The sequence below is a fragment of the Monodon monoceros genome, unplaced genomic scaffold (genome assembly GCF_005190385.1).
Source record: "Monodon monoceros isolate NGI ecotype Baffin Bay Population unplaced genomic scaffold, NGI_Narwhal_1 Super_Scaffold_1, whole genome shotgun sequence".
NCBI classification, from domain to species: Eukaryota; Metazoa; Chordata; class Mammalia; order Artiodactyla; family Monodontidae; genus Monodon; species Monodon monoceros.
In genome coordinates, this window is record NW_021703765.1 from 73,628,323 (window position 1) to 73,650,949 (window position 22,627).

A 22,627-nucleotide genomic window follows, 5' to 3' on the forward strand; every position below is an offset into this window, starting at 1 on the left:
ATTCAAACCCATGTCCCCTGCACTGGCAGGCGGATTCCTCACCACTGCACCACCGGGGAAGTCCAAAAGTCAGCTCTCTTAAGTCACAGCCCTTGTTTCTGCTACTCTAACATGGTGCTTAGGGAATAACTTCTCACGTCCTTCTCTGTTGTTTCAGCTTCTCCAAGGAAGGTCAGCAGTTATGTAGGCCTAGATAATAGACACAGTTGCTTCTTACTTATGCATCACAGGGATTTATGGGAGATCTATTGCATGGGTGCCCTCAATTCTCCCATTTAGAGCAAAGGCCTTTTGCCTCACACCTTGACTCTGGGCTTGGCCATGTGATTTGCTTTGGCTAAAGGGGACTTAGCAGATGTGATACCAGCCAAGGCTTGAAAAGCACTAACTGATTTCAGTTTACTTTGCTCACTCTTGGACCCCTGCCATCACCTTGTGATCTAACATGGGGTAGCCTGTTGGAAGCATGTGAGAAACATATGGAGATGAACTGAGGCCATTCTACGTACACCAGCCAGTCCCCAGCTAACCCCCCAACTGACTGTATTCACAAAAACAAGCCCAGCCCAAATCACCCAAACTCAGCTCAGAACAGTAAGACCATCCAGCCTTCTCATAGACTCATGAGAAATTAATACATAGTTGTCATTTTCAGCCACTAAGCTTTGGGGGTTTATGTTACACAGCAGTAGCTAACTGATTCAAGTAGGGGGTGTAAGGATTATTCACTTAATGACTCAGTGGTGGAGAGTGTTGAATCTACTCCTTCCCACCCTCAATATTTGATTTTGATCTCCTGTCTTTGCTTAGTGAAACTCGATAGTGAACACTCATTTGAATAAAGACATATCACCTTCTGTGTACCAGGCACTGTACTAGCTGTTCTCCCATCTGTTAAGTACATGCATTACCCTAAGAAATGTAATTAACATAGCCACTCAGGTAGTCAGGCTTCTTATAGAGATCCCTGGTATCATACAGACTTGGTTCGGAGTCCCACTGCTATCTTTTCTTTTCTTTTCTTTTTTTGGCCACACTGCGTGGCTTGCAGGATCTTAGTTCCCCGACCAGGAACCTAGGCCCTGGCAGTGAAAACGCTGAGTCCTAACCACTGGACCACTAGGGAATCCCCCCCACTGCTATTTAGAGTTGTGATTTTAAACAAGTAACCCACCTCAGTCTAATTACTTGAAAAATGGGGATGATAATCTCTATCTTATCATAAAGAGTGAATCAGGTAATGAATCAGATAGGGATTCATTCAGTTGCAAGTACAAGGAATCTGGAGGTCAACATCTGCTGGGATTGGTTTAAGGAAGAAGTGATCGGGGTACCATCTTTGTGATTCTCTTGGCCTTTACCTCATGGTCATAAAGTGGTTGCTGCAGCTCCAGAAGTTATATTCACACTCAAGGTACCAGATAGGGGAAATTCAGACTCTTCAGGAAAGTAAAGTCTCTCCTGGAAGCTACCTGCAGCCTCTCCTTAGATTTCATTGGTCTGTGACTCATGATGAGTTATATATGCAAGGGAGGCTGAGAAAGGAAGTATTTGGCCATTAGCATCCTTTAGAATTGGAGGCATGAACAGGAGATGAGATTGGGAGCAGATGGTGTGTTAGCCGAGCAATGGTGTTTTCCGTAGAGCATCCAAAGATCCCTGGCATAGAATGGGTTCGCAGGAACTGGTTACTTTTACTTTCCACAATAATGTACTTCTTTAACTTGGAATTTAATAGTGGCTTTAAAGGGAGAAATAGGATTTTTTTCTGCTTTGTGTTTTAAGGTACATTAGATTTCAGGGTATTTTCCCAGATTTGGAAGAACCAGGCTGGGACATTTTCTGGACTCACAATTTCTCCCCATGGTCATGTTGATAATTCTTGTATCCCTTCCTCTGGTCCCAACTTTGGGGAATCTGTGTCTCCCTCCCTCCACCCTGGTAAGCCTAGTGGGGCTGCCGAGGATACTACTTTTCCACCCCTGCCAGGCTCTTCAAAGTCACTTATTAGATCATGTGTTTCAAATTTGGTTATGAATTGTTTGGGAAACATGGTAAAATGCAGACTTCCTGGCCACACCCCCCAACCAGCCTGGCAAGTTGGGGAAGTGCTGGAAAATATGCGTATTTCACTCACGTCCAAGATGGTCTTTTTTTTTTTTTAATTAATTTTTGTTGGAGTGTATTTGCTTTACAATGTTGTGTTAGTTTCTGCCGTACAGCAAAGTGAATCAGCTATACGTATACACGTATCCCCTCTTTTTCGGATTTCCTTCCCATTTACATCACCACAGAGCACTGAGTAGAGTTCCCTGTGCTACACAGTAGGTTCTCATTAGTTATCTACTTTATACATAGTAGTGTATATATGTAAATCCCAATCTCCCAATTCATCCCACCCCCCCCTTCCCCTCTTGGTGACCGTACATTTGTTCTCTACGTCTGTGTGTCTATTTCTGCATTGCAAGTAAGTTCATCTGTATCATTTTTCTGGATTCCGCATGTAAGTGATATTATACGATATTTATTTTTCTCTTTCTGACTTAACTTCACTCTGTATGACAGTCTCTAGGTCCATCCATGTCTCTGCAAACGGCACAATTTCATTCCTTTTTATGGCTGAGTAATATTCCATTGTATATATGTACCACATCTTCTTTATCCATTCCTCTGTTGATGGACATCTAGGTTGCTTCCATGTCTTGGCTATTGTAAATAGAGCTGCAATGAACACTGAGGTGCATGTATCTTTTTGAGTTATGGTTTTCTCCGGGCATATGCCCAGGGGTGGGATTGCTGGGTCATATGGTAGTTCTAGTTTTAGTTTTTTAAGGAGCCTCCATACCATTCTCCATAGTGACTCAACCAATTTACATTCCCACCAACAGTGTAAGAAGGTTCCCTTTTCTCCACACCTTCCCCAGCATTTATTGTTTGTAGATTTTTTTGACGATGGCCATTCTGACTGGTGTGAGGTGGTACCTCATTGTAATTTTGATTTGCATTTCTCTGATAATTAGTGATGTTGAGCATCTTTTCATGTGTTTACTGGCCACAAGATGGTTTTTGGAACACACTTAGAGAAGCATTGCTCCAGGATCTGGAAGCTAAAAGTGCATGAGCCTAGAGCCTCTGTGGGCACTTTCTCATTTTGTGGAGAAAGTCAGTCTGCAGGAAGAGAGAAGAAAGGGGCATGCAGGGAGAAGCAGACTGAAGCAGTAAACAGAAAGAGAGAGAGCAGTGTGTGAATCCCTGCACCCACTGGTCTCTGAGGCCAGCTCCATCCTTTCTCTTCTCAAAGCTTTAGCTATGTAAATCAGAGTATTCCTTATTTCCTGCTAAATCTTGAGCTTCTATAATCTGAGTTCCTGCTACTTATACACACTCCCTCTGCACCTTTTTCTGCAACTCATCGTAAAATTCATATTTATAGGATACTGATTGATGACTTGATAAGGACAATGACTTGTCCAAGGTTATAAAGCTAATGTAAATCCACACTAAAGTCAGAACCCTCATTCTCTGACCCCCAGGCCACTTTTTTTGTCCCTTGAGTTATTGGGCTACCCTGAAGATATGGGGAAGACTAGTACATGGGCAGGTATAACTGGGTTACGTGCAGTGTAAATCTTTCCGAAAAGATGATCTATAATATTCTGTAAATATTTACTAATATCAAGTGTAAGAGGCAGTGTGGGGTAAGCTATGCTGCAATCTCTAAGCCCCAAATCTCAGTGGCTTAAGGGAACAAGAGGTTTTTTTTTTTCTCTCACGCTTCATTTACGATGCATGTTCGCCTGGGGGTGGGGGCAGGGGTTCTGCTCCTTGAAATCTTTCCAAGACCCAGGATGATATAGGGTTTATCTTGACATGTTCTTGCATGGTCACTACAGCAGTGGGAAATGAACATGGAGAATTGCTTATCATGGCTCTTAAAGCCTCAAAGCGATACATGTCCCTTCTGCTCATATTTCATTGGCCGAAGCAAGTCACATGGCCATGCCTGACTTCAGAAGGGGCAGAGAGGTACAGTTCTTCCAAGTGCCTGGAAAGCAGAGCATTAGAAATATTTGGTGAGTAGCATGATTGGCTAGCGCACCAAGGGAATTCAGTAACTTAAGAGAATCTTTGAAGAAAAATTAAAATAGAATATGTTGATTGCCTACACTGGCCGAGCATTTTGTTTATATTACCTTACTTCATATGCACCCTGGAAGATACATACGATTATGCCCATTTCACAGAGTGGGAAACTGAAGATTGGAAAGATTATACAAATGCGCAAGGTCACCTGACCAATAAGTGATGGCTTTAACTTTGAACCTGGCTGTCCCTCTCTCTCTCTCCTGTGTCCATACTCTTCACCACCATTAAAAAAAATGTAACACTTTCTTTCAGAAGCACCATATATTTTTAAAACTCCAGCAAGGGCAAAGTAGTATTAAGAAAGACAGAAAGATTTTTCTTAGGGAATTCAGTGTCTAGCCATTAAAATGTTCATGATCTTTCACTGAATGAGAACTTCCATGTCAGGCTTTATTTAAAGCAGGGGAATCAGCAACAAAACCAGTGAGCCAATATTAACACAACACATGATTTAGCTTTCTTAGGGGGTAAGCGTGGTGCATAGAAGCTTATCAACTTTCTCTAGTGAGAGCCTGGTATAATCTGGCTGTCAAAAAAGGCTTTTGTTTATCCCAGCCTTCACTAGAGGATTTCTTCGTAATTTTAAAAGCCATTTTTTTTGTAGTTTATCTTATTGTGCAGCAAATATTCACTCCTCTCCCTCTCCCACTGTCCGCAGAGAACATTTTCCCCATGCTGCTTAGTTTGGGCTTGGTTACATGACATGTTTTGGTCACGGCGGCATTGGAGGGGGGATATGATGTAAGCAGAGTCCTTAAACATGCTTGCATGTATTGGCCTGACTCTTGAGCTCTCTTAATCCACCATGAGAAAAGCGTTGCTCAGGTAGTCATTGCCCTTTTATCCAGTACTCTAGGATAAACTCATGTGGAGCAGACATGGAGCCATGCAGCCAAGCCAAGCCTACGTCAGCTGAACCACAGTTGACTGCACACCCATGAATGTAAGAATAACTGCTCTTGCTCTAAGCCACTGGGTTGTGGAGTTATTTGTTAGGCAGCATTACTATGGCAATAGCTGACTAATACACCATTTATCTTGCATGCTGGTGGGAGATGAAGGTCGGCCACTGGAACATTACAGTGTCATTTATTTAGTCCTATTTAATCTGGAGAGGTGGGTTGGATCTATAGAGACATCAAGGAGCATGATGAACTCTTGCCACAGAAGGGCATAGTACTAGCAATTGGGGACACTTGAGTTCTAATCTCAGCTGTGACTCACACATGCTATTTGAAGATTGTTAAGTCATTTCTCTTCTCTAGGCTTTTGTTTTGTTTAATGTAAAGAGGCTGTTTTAAATCAGAGTGGCAAATAGGTCTAAGGGGCCCACGGAGATTTATTAGTGCTGGTTGAGCACTTTTGCAAATTTGGAGGATGGATCCTGACCCGGAACAAATGTTCTGTGATTGATTATTGATGTCTGCCATGGGCACAGATGTGTGTGTGTTTGTGTGTGTGTGTGTGTGTGTGTCCTTCCTTGCCTACTGTATACATCTGGGACTCTAGGAGTCTAAGAAGCCAGTCTGTTGTCCTTGTACCCTGACAAAGAATGAGTCAGAGAGAAATCCGATCTCCTGTGAAAGAACAGGAAAGAACAGGAGGGACGTGAGTTCACAGACTATGTGAGGTTAGGGTGGCTATTTTGTAAAATTCCTTGCATTTCCTCAGCCGAGTGTCTGTGGAGTGTTGCAGCTGTGTTGGCAGGCCACTTGGAGCATATTCCCCTTTGCCCACCAAATGGTGGGGAATCTAAGCTGAGAAAGTCTGGGGCTTTAAGAATTAAAGCTGATCAAGAACATTCAAAAGAGGGTGAGGGGAGCTGGCAGCTTCAGTCCCTTTAAAAACAAGTGCAAGTCCTCATAATGGGGTGATGAGTACCATTTGGTCAAGGAGACAAAATTATGGGTCCTGTGACCAATCTGAATTGAGTAGGAATCAAAGCAGAGGCACCCAGCCCTCCATTTGCCCATGCATTGTTCATTGGGAAATTTAATTGGCTGTCCACGGGTTAGTTTTCAAAGTATTCCCGCCTTTCAAAAAATATGCTTCCACCTGGCATCAGAGCTCTTTCTACAGCTTTTGGATCAATCACCAAGCTTTGTATTTTTGAGCAGCTCAGAGAATACAGACTCAAAGATTAGTTTGCACACAGGGCGGCTGTTGAGAAAGCAAGGGCATCTTCCTGCCAGGGTGGAAAAAGAGATCAGCTGGAAGTTTACTTAAGGTGGAAACCCTGGTTGCTCCCACTTCTTCAGAGCTCAGTTCAACCACCTGCTTGTTTACTGTCCTTGATGGCCTGGCTACATTGATGTCTGCTGGGTCAGTGGCCTGTCACTGGGCAGACATCCTGTCTCCCTTGTTTCTTCTTGCAAGTCCAGATCTATCTCATGATTACGTAGGTCATGGGTGGACCCCAGGAATCAACTGGTATTTTCTTGTTTTCTTACTTCTTCCCTATCTGCTCCCTAACTCGAATGCCAGGTGCATTGGCTATCCCGCTCATTGCTATGCCTTCAGTACCCAGAACAGGATCTGGTTCATTGTAAATGCTCAGTAAGCAACTGATGGACAAATTTACAGAGTAACAAATATGGATTAAAACATTCTAGCGTTACGCTTTGCGTTGCTTGTACCCAAGATACTTTTTTTCCCCAGCTTTGTTGAGGTATAAATGACATATAACGTTGTACAAGTTTAAGGTGTACAACGTGTTAATTTAATACATTTATATATTGCAATACGATGACCACCGTTAGCTAACGCATCCATCCTGTCAAATTATTACCATTTCTTTTTTTGTGGTGAGAGCTTTTTAAGATCTATTCTCTTAGCAGCTTTGAAGCATATAAGGCAGTATTATTAGCTGTAATTAGTACGCTGTACATTAGATCCTCAGAGCTTGTGAATCTTACGACTGGAAGCTTGTATCCGTTGTTCAATACCTCCCCACTTCCGCTGCCACCCAGTCCCTGGTAACCATCATTCTACTCTCTGTTTATCTGTGTTTGGCTTTTTAAGATTCCATATATAAGTGAGATAGTGAGTCTTTCTCTGTCTGACTTATTTCACTTAGCACAGTATCCTCAAAGTCCATCCGACTTGTTGCAAATGGCACACACACACACACACACTCACACACACACACACACCCCATGTACACTCATACAGACAAACATAAAATAGACCAAAATAATAGAGGTTATCACTGATGTGATTAGGATTGATTTTAATTTTTCTCAGTTTATTCTTTCAAATGCCAAATTTTCTATAATAAACACTACCAGTTATGAACACACTAATTTTTGGTTGTCCGAAAACTCTTTTCTATGAAGAAAGGTAAAGTCACCTTATGGATTTATGGTCTATGAAGAGAAAAATGACAGTGTGTGCTGGTATAAATTGGACACTGAAAATAATCAAGTATCTTGTGACACATACCAGTAATTCTGATTTATAATTTTATAAATAGACATACATAAATAAAGTTTGATTACATGACACAATTATAAATGCAGATTTGGGAAGGCTGAAATTGATCAGCATTATCGGGATTGACAAGAAGCCCATAATGTAGCATAATGGATTTTTAAAATGAGACATAAATCTGCTTAAAAAAATAGCTAGGCAGCCCAAAATCAAGACCCATTAAAAAATGCCACCAGTTCCTGGGCTGTGATTTCCATGCCAGCGGGTTGCAGACTCAGCAACGGCAGGAAATTACGCAGTGGATGCCTTGCTGTGGTGCAGAAAGTGAGTTCATAGGATCTTCCTAAGGTACACCTCTATCCAAGTTGACTGTGTGAGATGATTTTCTCTTCTTTAAACAAGAAAAAAGGTGGAAGTCTTCAACCAGAATTTTTCTCCCAATAGGTAGAACCATTTCATGGAAAAGGTACAAAAAACATGAGTTAAAGGGAGGAAGTGCCTTTCTAAGCAAAGGCAGACAGATGGAACTGCTGATGGACGGACAGACTTTGGATACAACAATTAGCCAGAGCTATTCATTCAAGCGATTCTAAAGCTTTGTCCCTATGGAAAGTGGGGCTGCTTTTTGAGGCTAAAGCAAATAAATTGGATGGATTAGTCCCTGAATGGAAGGCTCAAGAAATAAGGAAGTCAATGAAGGAGGGTTTGGGTGCGTTATTATTTAGCTCCCCAGCCCCCTACTCTTTTTAAAAGCCAACTTGGAATTTTGCTGAGTTACTCACCACCACTGCCCCCCTGCTTCCAGCATCTGAAAATTGATAAGAAACAAAAGTAGATATAGAAACTATAACGTAATTGAAAATCCTCCGTTCGTGTCTACACTGAATGCTTATGCCGCACACCTATTGTGTTTCAGGCCCAGATGGAGGAAACTCTATGTATGCTTAAAGTGATACTCAGCTGTAAAATTCTCAAGATCTCACTAGAAGTGGGACCCACAAGAAAAACTCAAGAGACAAAAGCAGGAAAAAGAATGTTAGCAGAACCAAAGGTAGCTTAAAGACTCTGTACTGATGTTTTAGCATATCCAATTCAATTCAGTTCAGCCCAGTGTAAGTCAATTTATGGAAATCAAGTTGCAAGAGTCCTTAAAGTTAACAAGGTCTAATCTTTAATCTGGTAAATGTTTGTCAAGGAGTTCTACCATATAAATATTTGCCTCTGCTCTTTGGAGAATTTAGGAACAGGACTGTGTCTTTGGTAAATATTTTCTGACTTGAGTGAATGAATGAAGGAATAACTGAAGGAATAAAACTGTAGATAAAGCCAGATCTCCTAGTGAAGGGTCCAGACACATGATAACCCATGATGTGGAAATAATCCTATAACAGCAAACAACAACGAACATTTAATGAGTGCTCAGTATGTGCTAAGTACAGCTCTAAGTGCTTTACATGAGCTAACTTATTTCATTCTCATCTAATAAACTTATGAATAGAGAATATTATCACCACATCCCCATTTATTGTTGAAGAAAGAGACACACAAGAGGATGGGGTACATTTCTTAAAGTCACAAAGTTAAATGTGGCCTTTGGAGCTTAAAATCATGCAGACTATGGCCACAGTTCCCAGTCTTATCCACTATTCTTTGCTACCTCTCACTATGTTGGTTAATTATTACAATGATAACTACATGACAGACAGAAAGCTAAGGGAGAAGTGATAATGGTGGGATTTGAATCCAGGACTAAATCAAGTCTTAACATCTCTATTTAGTAAAGTTATCTTCATACCCAAAGTCATCATCCTTTATGGAATTCCTGGCAGCCAATCTAAAGTTGTCCCTTTAGAAGAACTTTGTGCAAGAGATCACTGTCATGCTTAGTGCCCTTTGTATTTCTCACAGTAGAAATCCACGACACACCTGAATTTGTCTAGAACCATGGACAGCACCCAGGTTTCAGGAGTAAGGTGGTGGAGAGTCATTCCATCATGAACCAAACCAACGATCCCATTACCAGGCTCTGTGGGTGAGAAAACAAGTTGGTCCATCTGGAGGTTTATGCTGAAGTAACTGCTTTACATCACTAACCGTGGAGTTCTTGACGTTGACTTGGTTTGTCAACCTCATCGCTAGACATCATCTAGCAAATCATCCACTGTTTCTGGATCACTGGGTATTTTTAGTTTGTTAGAACCACACTGAAAGCTAAACTGAGTATATAATTCTGGTCTCTCAACTAATTATTTCATCGATGCCCAAAGTCCTCTTTCAAAATACACAAAAGCCTGGGAGGAGTAATATAACTGACCAATCCCTTACACCTTAATGTTTCTTCATGAAAGGAGAGCTAGGTCAATATAAAGCCATACTCTTTGCATGGGTGAGGAGGAAACAGAGGGAATTCAGGGGGGAACCCACGTATTTTACTTTATAATTAGTCATGGGAACAGTCCTGAATAGGCTCTTTGGGTTTCTGCTTCCAGAAAATACTTCAGCATTTATTAATTTATTAATTTGATTGATTATTTACTGGGCTTCAATGAGATGTCTCTAAAACTCAGCCCTCTTCCTTTATTCTTACTAGATTGTAAATTCCCTTAATATAAACTAACTTGTGACTTCTTATTGTTTTATGTTCTTCTTTCTTTTTTGAGTGGGAGCTCTTTGGTGACAGGGACTATGTATGTTTTCTCATCCCTCGAGCGCGTATCACGGTTTCTAGCACGTGCAAGATAACGCATAAACATTTTAAGTTATATTGGGTCTATTGGATGTATCCAATTATTAGTGATTGTGCCTGCCATTTTTTCATTTATTCAGACATTCATCTATGTGTCTTTCTATCTGCCTGCCCATCAAAGTGTCCATCCATTTGTCTGTCTGTCCATCCATGCATCCTTCTATTTCTCCATCCATTTATCTACTCATTCTCCCCTTGATTTCACCCCATTAACAATTCAGAAAAAGCAGTCAGATGAGTTCACCAGAAGAGGTGACAGTTAATGAGGATTTTCCCACCCCTCCTTCTTTCAGCCTGTCCTAATTTTCCTTCATCTACCATCCCTCCCTCCCCTGTGTTCTCCCACAACTCTTCCTCCTCCCACTGGAGAGTTACAGGAATGAAAATGAGACGGCTCCTGGGGGCTGGAGACGGGAGTAAATTGCTTGGTGACAGCTTGGGTCCAGGGACAGATGAAAGCCTGAGCCTTAAGCAAAGTTCAGGGAAGCCCAAAGAGCAAGCTGATGGACAGTCTGACTTGTCGAGGGTGAAATCAATTAAAGTACATCAAATCCAGAATTCATGCTTTCTCAGAGTGACAAATCTACGCTGGAAACTGAGAAAGACGAAGAGAGAAAAATGTCTTTGACCTCTTGGAGACCGGCTGTTCCTTCTGTCAGGGGAACCAGGCCTGGAGTGAGATGCGTTCATGATGAATTATAACAGCCAGCCAGCCACCTTAAAAAAGAACGGGGTGAAAAGGTTACCAAAGAGACCCAAAATGTGAGGAATTCAAGCAAACATCAAGATAAATCAACTCAGGGCCTGGAGTATTGGTGCCATGCCTGTTCAGAACTGCTACGGATCAGCTCTGTTTGTTAGCCCAAATCTCTTAGGCATGATAGACTCCACCCTTACAACCGGACACGCATTTACCAAGACATGGGAAGGTAACCAGAAGAGACGAGCTACACAACTGTCCATCTAACTTCAGAATTCTGGAGGTGTAACATTTCTGAACAATGGTAGAACTTTCTGCAATGATGGAAATGTTCAATAGCTGAGCTGTCCAGTATGGTAGACATTAGTCATGTCTGAATACTGGGCCCTCGAAATGTGACCAGTGCAAGTAAATTTTTTAATAATTTAATTGTTTTAAATTTAAGTAGCCAGATGTAGCTAGGAGCTACCATATTAGACAGTGAAGGTCCCGGACAAATGACGTAGTTTGCCTGCAGTGATACTATCAAAGAAGCAGGGATAGGTTTAATGTCAGATTGCAATGCCTGCTGGCCAAGACGTTCTGAAGATTTAGTGCATACCAAGGCTTGTGAGCTGCCTAGAACAATAACAATATCTTACTGACTTTGTATGCCCAGGATCTGCCGTAGCACCTGACACGTAATAGGTGACTATATGTTTTGAGTTATTGATTAAACAAATGATAATAGCTTGTTATGTGACAGATACTGTACAAAAAGCTTTACATGAATTCTCTCCAAGAATCTGCCTAGTAAGACCATTGGGTAGGCAGTAGCAGAAGTAAGTAGAGTTAACTTTGCTTACTACATGCTTACTACATGCAGAGTGGGGTTTCAGGTCAGGGCGGCCTGGCTGGACTTTCGTGCTCCCTCACCTTTGTTGACCAATTGTCTTGGTCTCTTACTGTTTCCTAACTGAGGTGAACATTGCATGCAACTATGATTTGCGTTCTTTAGTATTCAGATAAATATTATTATTCTCTAATTTGAGCCATTTTGCCTAGAAGATCTTCTATAAGCTTTATTATTTCTTGTCTTTATACTTACCTAATAGTGCTGTATTGCATATTTGAAAGTTGTTTAAAAATTTTTGTTTGAGTAAACATTTTCAATTCGTTTGGATATATACCTATGGGTGGAATTTCTGGATTGTATAGTAATTTTTGACGAGCAACCAAACTTTTTCCTGCAATGATTGCACCATTTCACATCCCCACCAGCAATGTACAAGGGTTCCAGTTTCTCCACATCCTTTCCAACACTTGTTATTTTCTTTCTTCCTTCCTTCCTTCCTCCCTTTCCCTCTCCCTCTCCCTCTCTCCCTCTCTCTCTTTCTTTCTTTTCCTTTTTCTTTTTTTCTTATTATAGCCATTCTATTGGGTGTAAAGTGTTATCTTTGGATTTTGATTTACATTTCCCTCATGACTAATGATGTTGAGAATCTTTTCACGTACTTACTGACCATTTGTGTATCTTCTTTAGAGAAATATCTATTCGAGTTCTTTGCAATTTAAAAAGTGGGTTGTTTGTCTTTTTGTTGTTGGCTTAAGAGTTCTTTATATATTCTGCATGCTAGACCATTATCATATATATGATTTGTGAATATTTCCTCCCCTTCTGTAGATGATTTTTCACTTTCTTGATAATACTCTTTGATATACAAAAGTTTAAAGTTTTGATAAAGTCCAATTTATCTGTTTTTTCCTTTGTTGCTTATGTTTTTGGTGTCATATCTAAGAAACCATTGCCAAATCAAAGGTCATGAAGTTTTATGCCTATGTTTTATTCTAAGAGTTTTACGGTTTTAGCTCCTACACTTTTCTTAAAAACTGGACTTTTTGAATAGTATAATGTGGTAACTCTGGAAAGCAAGTTCTTCCTCCTCCTTGGTGTTTCTTTGTGTTGCTTGCTTTGGGCTGTAGCTGTTTATTTGCTTAGTGACTTTTGTGAATTGTTTTTGTAAATTCTGTCTTCTTTGTCATGTATGATCTCTGAAGTCTCTGTTCCTTTAAGTTGTGTTCAGTTAGTGTTTTGATAGAAGTTTTCTTAAACACTTGGACTCCCCCCCAAAAGAAAGAAGGGAGGAAAGAAAGAAAGAAAGAGAGAAAGAAAGAAAGAGAAAGAAAGAAAGGAAGAAAGAAAGAAAGAAAAAGAAAGGAGGGTAGGAGGGAAGAAAGGAAGGAAGGGAGGAAGGAAGGAAGGAAGGAAGGAAGGAAGGAAGGAAGGAAGGAAGACATTTGTGTGGGTTGGCTAAGCGTTACTCTAGTGCAAAGGATATAATATGGTGAACAATAATTTGCATATATCTTTCATGGAAGTACAGAAGCTAAATAATTTCATTCTAATTTTCCTATTAGAGTTTAATTTTGTTTTCTTTGCCTGAAGGTCCTCTAGTCACCTATTTCCATCCTCACTCCAACATTATTGACTCTAGAACACTCTAGATAAATGAATTATGACTCTAGAAAATGTTTTCTTCAATGGAAGGAGGACAGTTTTGCCTGCCAGGGGACACTTGGCACTTTTGATCATCACAGCTTGCGGTGCGGGGAGGGTGCTGCTGGCATCTAACAAGTGGAAACCAAGGATGCCACTCAGTATCCTGCGGTGCATCAGGCAGCTCCCACTGCAAAGAGTCATCTGCCCAAATGTCAACAGTGCAGACCTTGAGAAACCAGCTTTAGGAGAATGAGTTAAACCTATGATAGAAACGAAGTCAGCAAGACAGTTACAACAGACTTTTAAAAAGATCTCTGGAAGTACTTTCCCTTATTTTATTTTTAGCTAGTTTATTACGAGGCAACTTCTCTACTCAAATAGGCTCTGGTCTGCGATAAAAAGTACATTTTTGGACTTTGGAAACTCAAGCCCCAGATACAGTGAAATGCAAACCACTCACCATTTCTACTTTCCTGTTTTGCCAGAACCTTCTGGTGCAACAGAAGGGTAGGAGGCACACACCGTATGTTTTTCATTCATTTATGCTGAAATTGTCTAAACGTTCCTTCTTTTTATGAGCCATCTGATGTCCAAAAAGCCTTTTGAGTCGCATTTATAACCCTTTAAAAAACTCATTCCTCTTCGAAACAGGAAGCCACTTTGTGAACAGAGTAAACACAGCCAAACCTTGCAAGAGGGGACAAGAGAGGAGAGTCCCTTTAGGAGCCTCTGCCTGGGGGTGGGGAGAGCCTTCACCACCCCTGGGGGAAACTCTGTGTGACCGTGATGGCTAGAAGGGGTGACGCCACCAAATCGGAAAGCAGGGACCGTAATGGGCTCTCTGGGTGGTCTTTGTTCAAGGCCTGTCACTGACGGAGCTGCTGTAGATGGACCAGCACCTGTGATCCATAATCCTTTTTGTGCCTCTATCACAGTGCAGCAGAAAGGATGCTCGGCTGACTCTGGACACAGCTCTCTGTATTTCTCTAAGGGCTCACCCTCTCTGGGTCTCCTCCTCACATGCAAACGTCTGAGGTGGGCCAGGCGATCTCCAAAGGCCTTTTTTTGTTCTTTGGAGCTACGCTTCTCTAAAGATCTCAGATGCCTGCTTCAGATACAGCAGATCCATGGCACTGCCAAGGAATACCTGTGACAGACATCACCAGCGGATAACAATAGCTGATCCCAAGTATGAGTTCAGAATCCCTTTTCACAGAGTTCTCTGAGGCAGCCACTTCCAAGTGTTTAGCGTTGACACACAGACAAGGACATGGGCCAACAGGTCAACCCTGGCCCAGGTAATAATAGAAGGTGTGACATCAATTTCTCTAGAGCAGGGAATTTAACCAAGACCCAACTATAGAACCAGGCAGAGGTAAAATATAAGATAAAATATAAAGTTAAATCAAATCAAGTGAAGCTAAGCAAAAAAAAGCAAAACAAAACAAAAACAAACAAACAAAAAAACCTTGAGAGTCACTTGCTGTGTGACCTAAGGCAGGTGAATGACTTCTCTGAGCCTTTGTTTCATGACCTATAAATGGCGTGAGAAGGTCTACCTTCCCATTTTGGTTACTTTCTTTGCCCTCCTTTTTTTTTTTTTTTTTTTAATAGGTGACAAAGTGCATGCTTGTTCATCATGATAATAGCCCTACCCTCTCTCCTTAATGCCAACGCACACTACTTTTCATATTCTATTGTTTCTGAAACCAAGATGTGCCTTATAGTCACTGTACACAGTTAAGGTGGCCAAGTCTCCTATCTTCCTGGACAAACAAAAGTGGTTTTCAAATCCGTGAAGCCTTAGAATAAAACAAAGAGGGGGAATAGTTTCCATTTATTTAATACATAATGTATTCTCAAGTGCCCTAAATTGTCACAGCAGCCCATAAAGCCAGTATTATTAACACTATACACATTAACATCTTAACATTCGCTTTACTGAGATGCAGAAATGGAGACTGTGGAAGCTTCTGTTGCTCAAGGTCAGAAGGTAGGTCAAGGGCAGAGTTGGGATTTAACTATGATCCTCTGATACCAAGCTTACGCTCTTAACCAACGTTCTCATTTTAGCCTCCCATACCCCGGGAAGGAGACCTGGCAGGTGTTTCGCTGCTCCCTTCCAGGTGCAAAAAATGGAGCTCATGACCACGAAGTGACTTAGTTTGGGGGTCACGTTGAGAAAACATTATGGATCCTGAGACTTTAAGCGGAATAGGAAAAATAATCACAGTGTCTTGTAACTTATGGATGTTAATCTCCCATTGATTGTTGGCTGTGGGACAGAGACTAGACTTTGAGGGCTGCTGTGTCCTCCTGAAGTTTTAAGAGGCCCAAGGGAGCTGGGGAGGAAAGACGCTTCAACTCGTTAGAAAGTTGAAAAAGATGTATGTTCCCAGGGAGACTTCAGCAGATGGTCTGTGACATTTGTTCATTCATTCAATAGGCAGTTATTGAAAATCCTTTGTATGTCTGGTTGGGTCCAGACACTTGGGTGAGTCCTGGGTTGGTGAGTGGGGGGTGGCGGATGCATAGCACGTGGATTCACAAAGCAGGAGTCACTTGAGGGGTAATGAGGCAAACTGGAAGAGCACCAGACTGGAAAGCAGCCTCAACTTGGGTTGAAGACTGGCTCGGCCACTCTCTTGCTGTGTGACCATGGGCTGGTGACTTCCCCTCTCTGAGACTCAATTTCCATATTTATAAAATAGGGATTGTAATAGAAAGCTACCCATGGGGTGGCTGTGAGGCTTACTTAAGAGCACATTTGTAAGATGCTTATAATGTTGCCTATAATAAGCACTCCATAAATGAAAGATGAAATAATTTATTCATTCAGCGAATATTTACTAAACACTCATTGCATACCAGGCACAGTTCTAAGCTCTGGATATCAATGTCAATTGTTATTATTGTCTCATGGTGACCCACAGACCACATCTCCTTGGACTTCACTGAGGTGTACTGAGACTTGAGTTGGTTCTCAGTCCAGGGGGTGCGTGTGATGAAGTTACTGAGCAGAGGTGTCTGGGACACTTGAATTCTGGAGGTGGAGAAGGCAGCTCCACCACTGAGTGAGTAAATGGGTCTTGCAGATCCCTATAAAGGAGAGAGGAGATGAGGAACACAGCACCTTAATTCTACTGCTGCTCCTATCACTTGTTCCTCTTGGTTTTCCCTCCTCGGGTCATTTCTGACTGACGTGTTAAGAAGTGGCAGTGGATTTTGTGGGTCGTCTAATCCATCTCCGGCCCCTCTTTGGCCCCTTTAGTCTTCCATGTCTTCACCTGGTGCCATCTTGATGAAGCATATTCTTAACTTGAACCTGAACTAACTCCCTCCTGACCAAGGATGGTGAGGAGGAGGATGACATTGTTGATGTTTAGAAGATGAGGCAATGATGGTGATGATCAATTACCATGGGCCGGGCACTTATCAATGCAGTTTTACGTACATGTCTTCCAACCCTTGCAGTAACCCTGAGAATGAGACCTGATTTTTGCATGTGATAATGCAGGAATATGAGGCTGAGAAAGGAAGCATGACTGTCCCAAGGCCACACAGCTAGGAAGAGGCAGAGGAAGAACCTCTGCAGAGGAAGAACTTCCTGCAACGGAAGATGCCAACTTCAAGCCAGTAATTTTACCAGTAAAATTATAATATTGAGTGCATAGTATTTGTCAGACACCCTTTTAAGAGCTTTGCATATATTATCTTATTTAACCCCCACTATGCTGTGAGGTAGATGTGAACTTCATTTCTATTTTATAGGCTCAGATAAAGAGGCACAAGGATAATGTAGCTCAGCCGTGGTCAGATAGTTGATTGGTCATGCATCTGTGATACATACCTAAGCAATTCGACTCCATAGCTTGCACTGTTCTTACTTTTATTTTAAAAAAATGTTTGTGTTTTCCTCTCCCATCTATTTTATATTTTTAATTTTTATTGGAGTAGAGTTGCTTTACAACGTTGTGTTGGTTTCAGGTGTATAGCAAAGTGGATCAGTTATACGTATACATAGATCTACTCTTTTTTAGATTCTTTTCCCATATAGGCCATTACAGAGTATTAAGTAGAGTTCCCTGTGCTATACAGTAGGTCCTTATTAGTTATCTAACCTATAGTAGTGTGTATATGTCAATCCCAATCTCCCAGCTTATCCCTCCCCTCCTTATCCCCTGATAACCATATGTTCTTATTTTTATTTAAAAAATCTTATTAAGGAGGTTTTTATTTTTCATGGAGATAAAATGTATGATACACAGCAATGTGCACACATGGTAACGAGTTGCAGTGAATTTTTACGCCTATGTGCTCACCACCACTAGACAAGCCAGAGCTATTAAGCCACTCACCCATGATGATCTAAGCCCCAGTTTGATGTTGTTGGAATGATCCGATGCTGCTTCACACTTCCCGATTTATCTTCCACACATACTCACTGTGTTAGTACTAACTGCAAACCATATGATATTTATTATGGTCCAGACCCTGTTCTAAGCATCTCTCGTATACTAACTCATATTAGCCCTATGAAGTTGGTACCATTCCTATGATCACTCCCGTTGTCCACATGTGACTACTGAGACACAGAGAGGTTAAGTGTCCTAAGGTTACACGGCTGGTGAGTCACAGTGCTGTGAATTAAACCTGGATGACCTGGCTTTAAAGCCCATCCCACGCTCCATTTCCTTAAATGCACACACAGTCCCTACTAAGGAAGTGTAGGTACCAATCCCAGGTTACAGATAACGAAACTAAGACTCGGCCAGGTTCAAATAACTTGCTTAAATAGCTCTACTGGTGAGACACGAAAAGAGGACTCTACCGATTTCCACCACTGTCCTAAGAGAAGTCTAAAACATCTTTGCTTTGTTTTCGTTTTTGTTTTTAGGCTTGTTGATTTTTATTTTGTCAAGTACGGATACTAAACATATACACATACAACCATTTATTAGCGCAGCAATTGTACCACGTTTTAACAGACAAAAGTAATAAGGTCAAAAGTCACAGAATAACTGCTTTATTCAATTTGCAATGTGGCTTGCAGAATTTCACAAAGCAGAGGAAAGCAGGGTGGGTTTGAAGCTGAGTAACAATAACTTAATAACCAGCTCCCTTGCCAGGCATGGGGGAAACGTGGGGACCCCTACTTCCTGTAGCTAAATATCTTTGCTTTGAATTGGAATTATTGGTCTACCTGTTTATCCCCTTCCAGGAATCCCAGGTTTTTGGAAAGCAGGAGCTCTGTCTTATTGGTCTTTTGTCATCTGTTGTCACTCCTCCTGTGCCCCACACTCTAGAGGAGCCACTGAGAGGAGAGAAAGCTCTAGAAGAAACGTGCTTGCTATCAGGGATGGCAGATTCCCAGGCCCCACCTTGATGAGGCTGTGACCAAAGAAATGCTTGTCTCTCCAACTCACCTCCGTACCCACCCCCTACCCCCAAGCTCCTGGGTCCACGTCTTCCTAGCTTTTCCTAGGGGGATAGTAAATCTTGTGTTTCCCATTTTCCTCCAGCTCGAAAGGATATGAATTCCGTAAATCTTGGCCTGAGTGACCATCAGGAAGCGTGAAATACGACAGGAAAGAGGCCAGGGAGGCAGAGTTTACGCAGAATGCAACATCCAGTGGCGGGGATGGGCCGACTGAAGGCCCTTGGGGACCCTTGGGCTGCAGAGAGAAGCTTCGGCAATCTCGGCTGTAATCGTAGACGGTCATGGTCACTGCCATGCCAAAGTCCTAACAGCATTGCCACTGCGTGGGGCAGAAGTGACGCTGCAGAAAAATCCATGTGGTCCCTGTCCTGTTCCTGACTCCAAAGAGTCGGGGAGGGAAAGGAGACCCATCCATTAGGGCTGACAGGGCAGCAGGAAGGACTTAGCTGTGATGAGAGGAAGAACTTCCTGCAAGGAAAGGTTATTAAGCCCTGGAATGAGTTATTGAGAGAGGTGGTGGAAGTGACTTCCTGACTTGGAGACCAAGATGGATAGTTATCGGTCTGCGAGAGTTCAGTCCTGCCAGCTTGTCTGCGCGGATCCTTGACCCCTTTGGGGAGACGGTGCATCAGCTGTGTCTGCTTCCGAGGTCATTCCCAGATGCTCAGCGATGATAAAACTCCTCTTTGACAGCAGGTTTAATGTTTTTACTTTTTTTTTTTTTTTTGTATTATAGAATGACTATATGTTCACTGTAAATTTTTTTAAAAATCCAAATAATCGAGATGAAATGAAGTAGAAAGGAAAACGTCTGTCTTCTCTCTGCAAACCCCACTCCCCTTTCTGTAGATAACTATTGTGAACATTTGGGGTAAATTTTGACAGCCTTTTTTGTATGTGCATTCACACACATACATACATACACTGCAGTCCTTATATGATTTTTATTTTTCAACATAGACAGGCACATACTACACTCATTGTTCTGACATTTGCATTTTTTTCCTGTTAACATCACGGGCGTCTTTCCATGTCCATACACACATTTCATTTTTATTTTTAGACAGCAACTTCATATCCCATAATATAGATGTGCCATAATTTATTTAACCACTCCTCAACTGATTTACTTTCAGGTTCTTTTCCAAATTTTGTCAGTGCTGCAGTAAACCACTAGTGCTCCTATGTATGTATAAGGATGTTTCTTTAGAACAGATTTCTAGAATTGAAACTGTCAGAGGAAAGACAACTTTAAATGTTGCCCGGTAGGAAGTAACTGCTCTCTGAAAAGATGTAAAGCACTTATTCATAAATTTGGTAAAGGTGTAGAGAAAATGATTCAGCCCTCACCAGTGGCTATAAAGACTTTGAAATGTTTGTCAATGGCTACCTCTTATAAGAATGAGCATCTCTTCATATCTTTATTGACTATTCTCATCTTTTATCCATTTATTTCTATCAGCTTTTTGTCTTTTTAAATTGATTTGTCAACTTTTTTTTCTCTACAGATTATGGCTGTTGTCCTTTTGACTATCTTACCATCTTGCAAACATTTTCACCCACCCTCTTCCTTTATTTGTCTTCGTGTTTCTTTTCTTAGCCATTTCTTCTGCTTTAAAAACTATATTGAAATATGTTAACAAAAGCAATTTGTATTCATTGTAGGAAAATGGAGAAAATAAAAATTAACAAAAGGGACAGAAGAGACAATGTGAATATACTTGATACTGTTGAACTCTACATTTACAAATGGTTTAAATGGTAAATTTTATGTTACACGCATTTGGCCACAATTGCAAAAAAAAAAAAAGAAAAAAAGAAAAAAATCATAATTGCATCCTTCGGAGAAAACATCTTTTTCCCCTGGAGATATTTTTCTCTGCATTAATACTCTGAGTGTACTCATTTCTAACCTACTTTTCTACTTAATACATCATGACTAATTTTTAGCATAAAGAAGTCAACATGATTGTTGATGACTGTGTGATAGTATGTGATAATAATAAAATTAATAATAACAGCTTATCCTGGAGGGTTGATAGCCAGGCACTCAGCTAGGCTGTTTCATGTATAATCTCATTTAATCCTTATAACAACCCTACGAAGTGGTTGATATTATTATGCCACTTTCCCGGAAGAGGAAACTGAGGCTTTAGAGGTGATGTCACTTATCCAAAGCCTCATAGTTGGTTAGAGATGGGAACTGAACTCGAATGCAGCACCCAGGTGCTTCATGATACTCATCATATTGTCATTAGTGTCAAGAGCCACGGGGTACCTAACCCATCTCCCATTCTTGGATCATCCTGTAATTCCATTCCTTCTTAATAGCATCTCATCCATTTTATATTTCTTGATCAGCCCTCCTTCTCCTACCTTCCCCAACACCCAAGAGGGGCGTCATAGTTTGAATCAGGGTAGACTCTGGAACAAGATTCTCCAGGTCTCAGACCTGGGTTCACCCCTTTCTAGCTGTGTAGCTTGAAGCCAAATATCTAAACTCTCTTTCTCTTAATTTTTCACCTGCGTAGTGGAGTTAGTAATAATAGTCTCTATTATAGGGTTGTGTGCAAATACGCACACACACATTCATACATACATATATAATGTATTTGTTTTCTATTGCTGTTGTAACAAATTATCATGAATTTAGTAGCTTAAAACAACAGAAATTTATTTTCTTACTGTCCTGGAGGCAGAAGTACAAAATGAATTATATGGGGCTAAAATTAAGGTGTCAGCAGGGCTGGTTCCTTCTGGAGGCTCCAGGGAAGAATCGGTTCCTTGCCTCTGCCAACTTCCAGTGGCTGCCGGCATTCCTCGGCTTGTGGCTGCATCACTCCGGTCTCTGCTTCAGTTATAACATCGCTTTCTCCTCTTCTGTAGTCAAATCTCCCTCTGCCTCCTTCTTATAAAAACACGGTGATTACATTTAGGTCCTAGGCAAGATAATCCAGGATAATTTCTCCATCTCAATATCCTTAATCACATCAGCAAAGACCCTTTTCATATACGGTTACATTCACAGGTTCCAAGGATTAGGACGTGTATATGTTTGAGGTCTCTATTCAGTCTAATATATACGTATCTTTTCAAAAGTAAGCAGTTACTCTTATTGGGGATTAGACACCATTTCTGATTCTTCTAACCAACCTCAGTATCTAGATAGGAAAGCTCTCAGTGCACTTCTATTTATACATTGTAGCTGAAAGAAAGTTATAGTTTTCAAAAATATAGACCACTTAATTCTGTAAAGTTATTTCAAAATAAGTTCTTAGAGGACTAAAAAAATAGGGTTACCCATTGGTAAAAATTGATGGTAGTTCTCTCTAAAAACTCAAGGGATTGTGTTTGCCCTCCCCTTTGCCCTGCTGAGCCTCAATTCCCCATCACCTTCCTCTGCTCCAAGGTCCCTCTCACCTCCTCTCGTGCTCTCAGAGGCCACCCTGTGTGATGCTTCAGGGAGAAAATGAAAGCCATGACTTCCTGGGTCAACTTCCTCCTTTCTTACTTTGATTCTACTTCCAACCGTAACTAAAATTCTAACATTTCTTCCGCCACAATAAAAGGGATGTCTCTTCTCTAGTACAAAGTGACTCCCTTTACTTAAGCATCTGTATCACCCTCTCTTAACTTTTTATAGGCATCTTGCAGCATCATTTACACCAAAATTTCCCAAATTGTGTT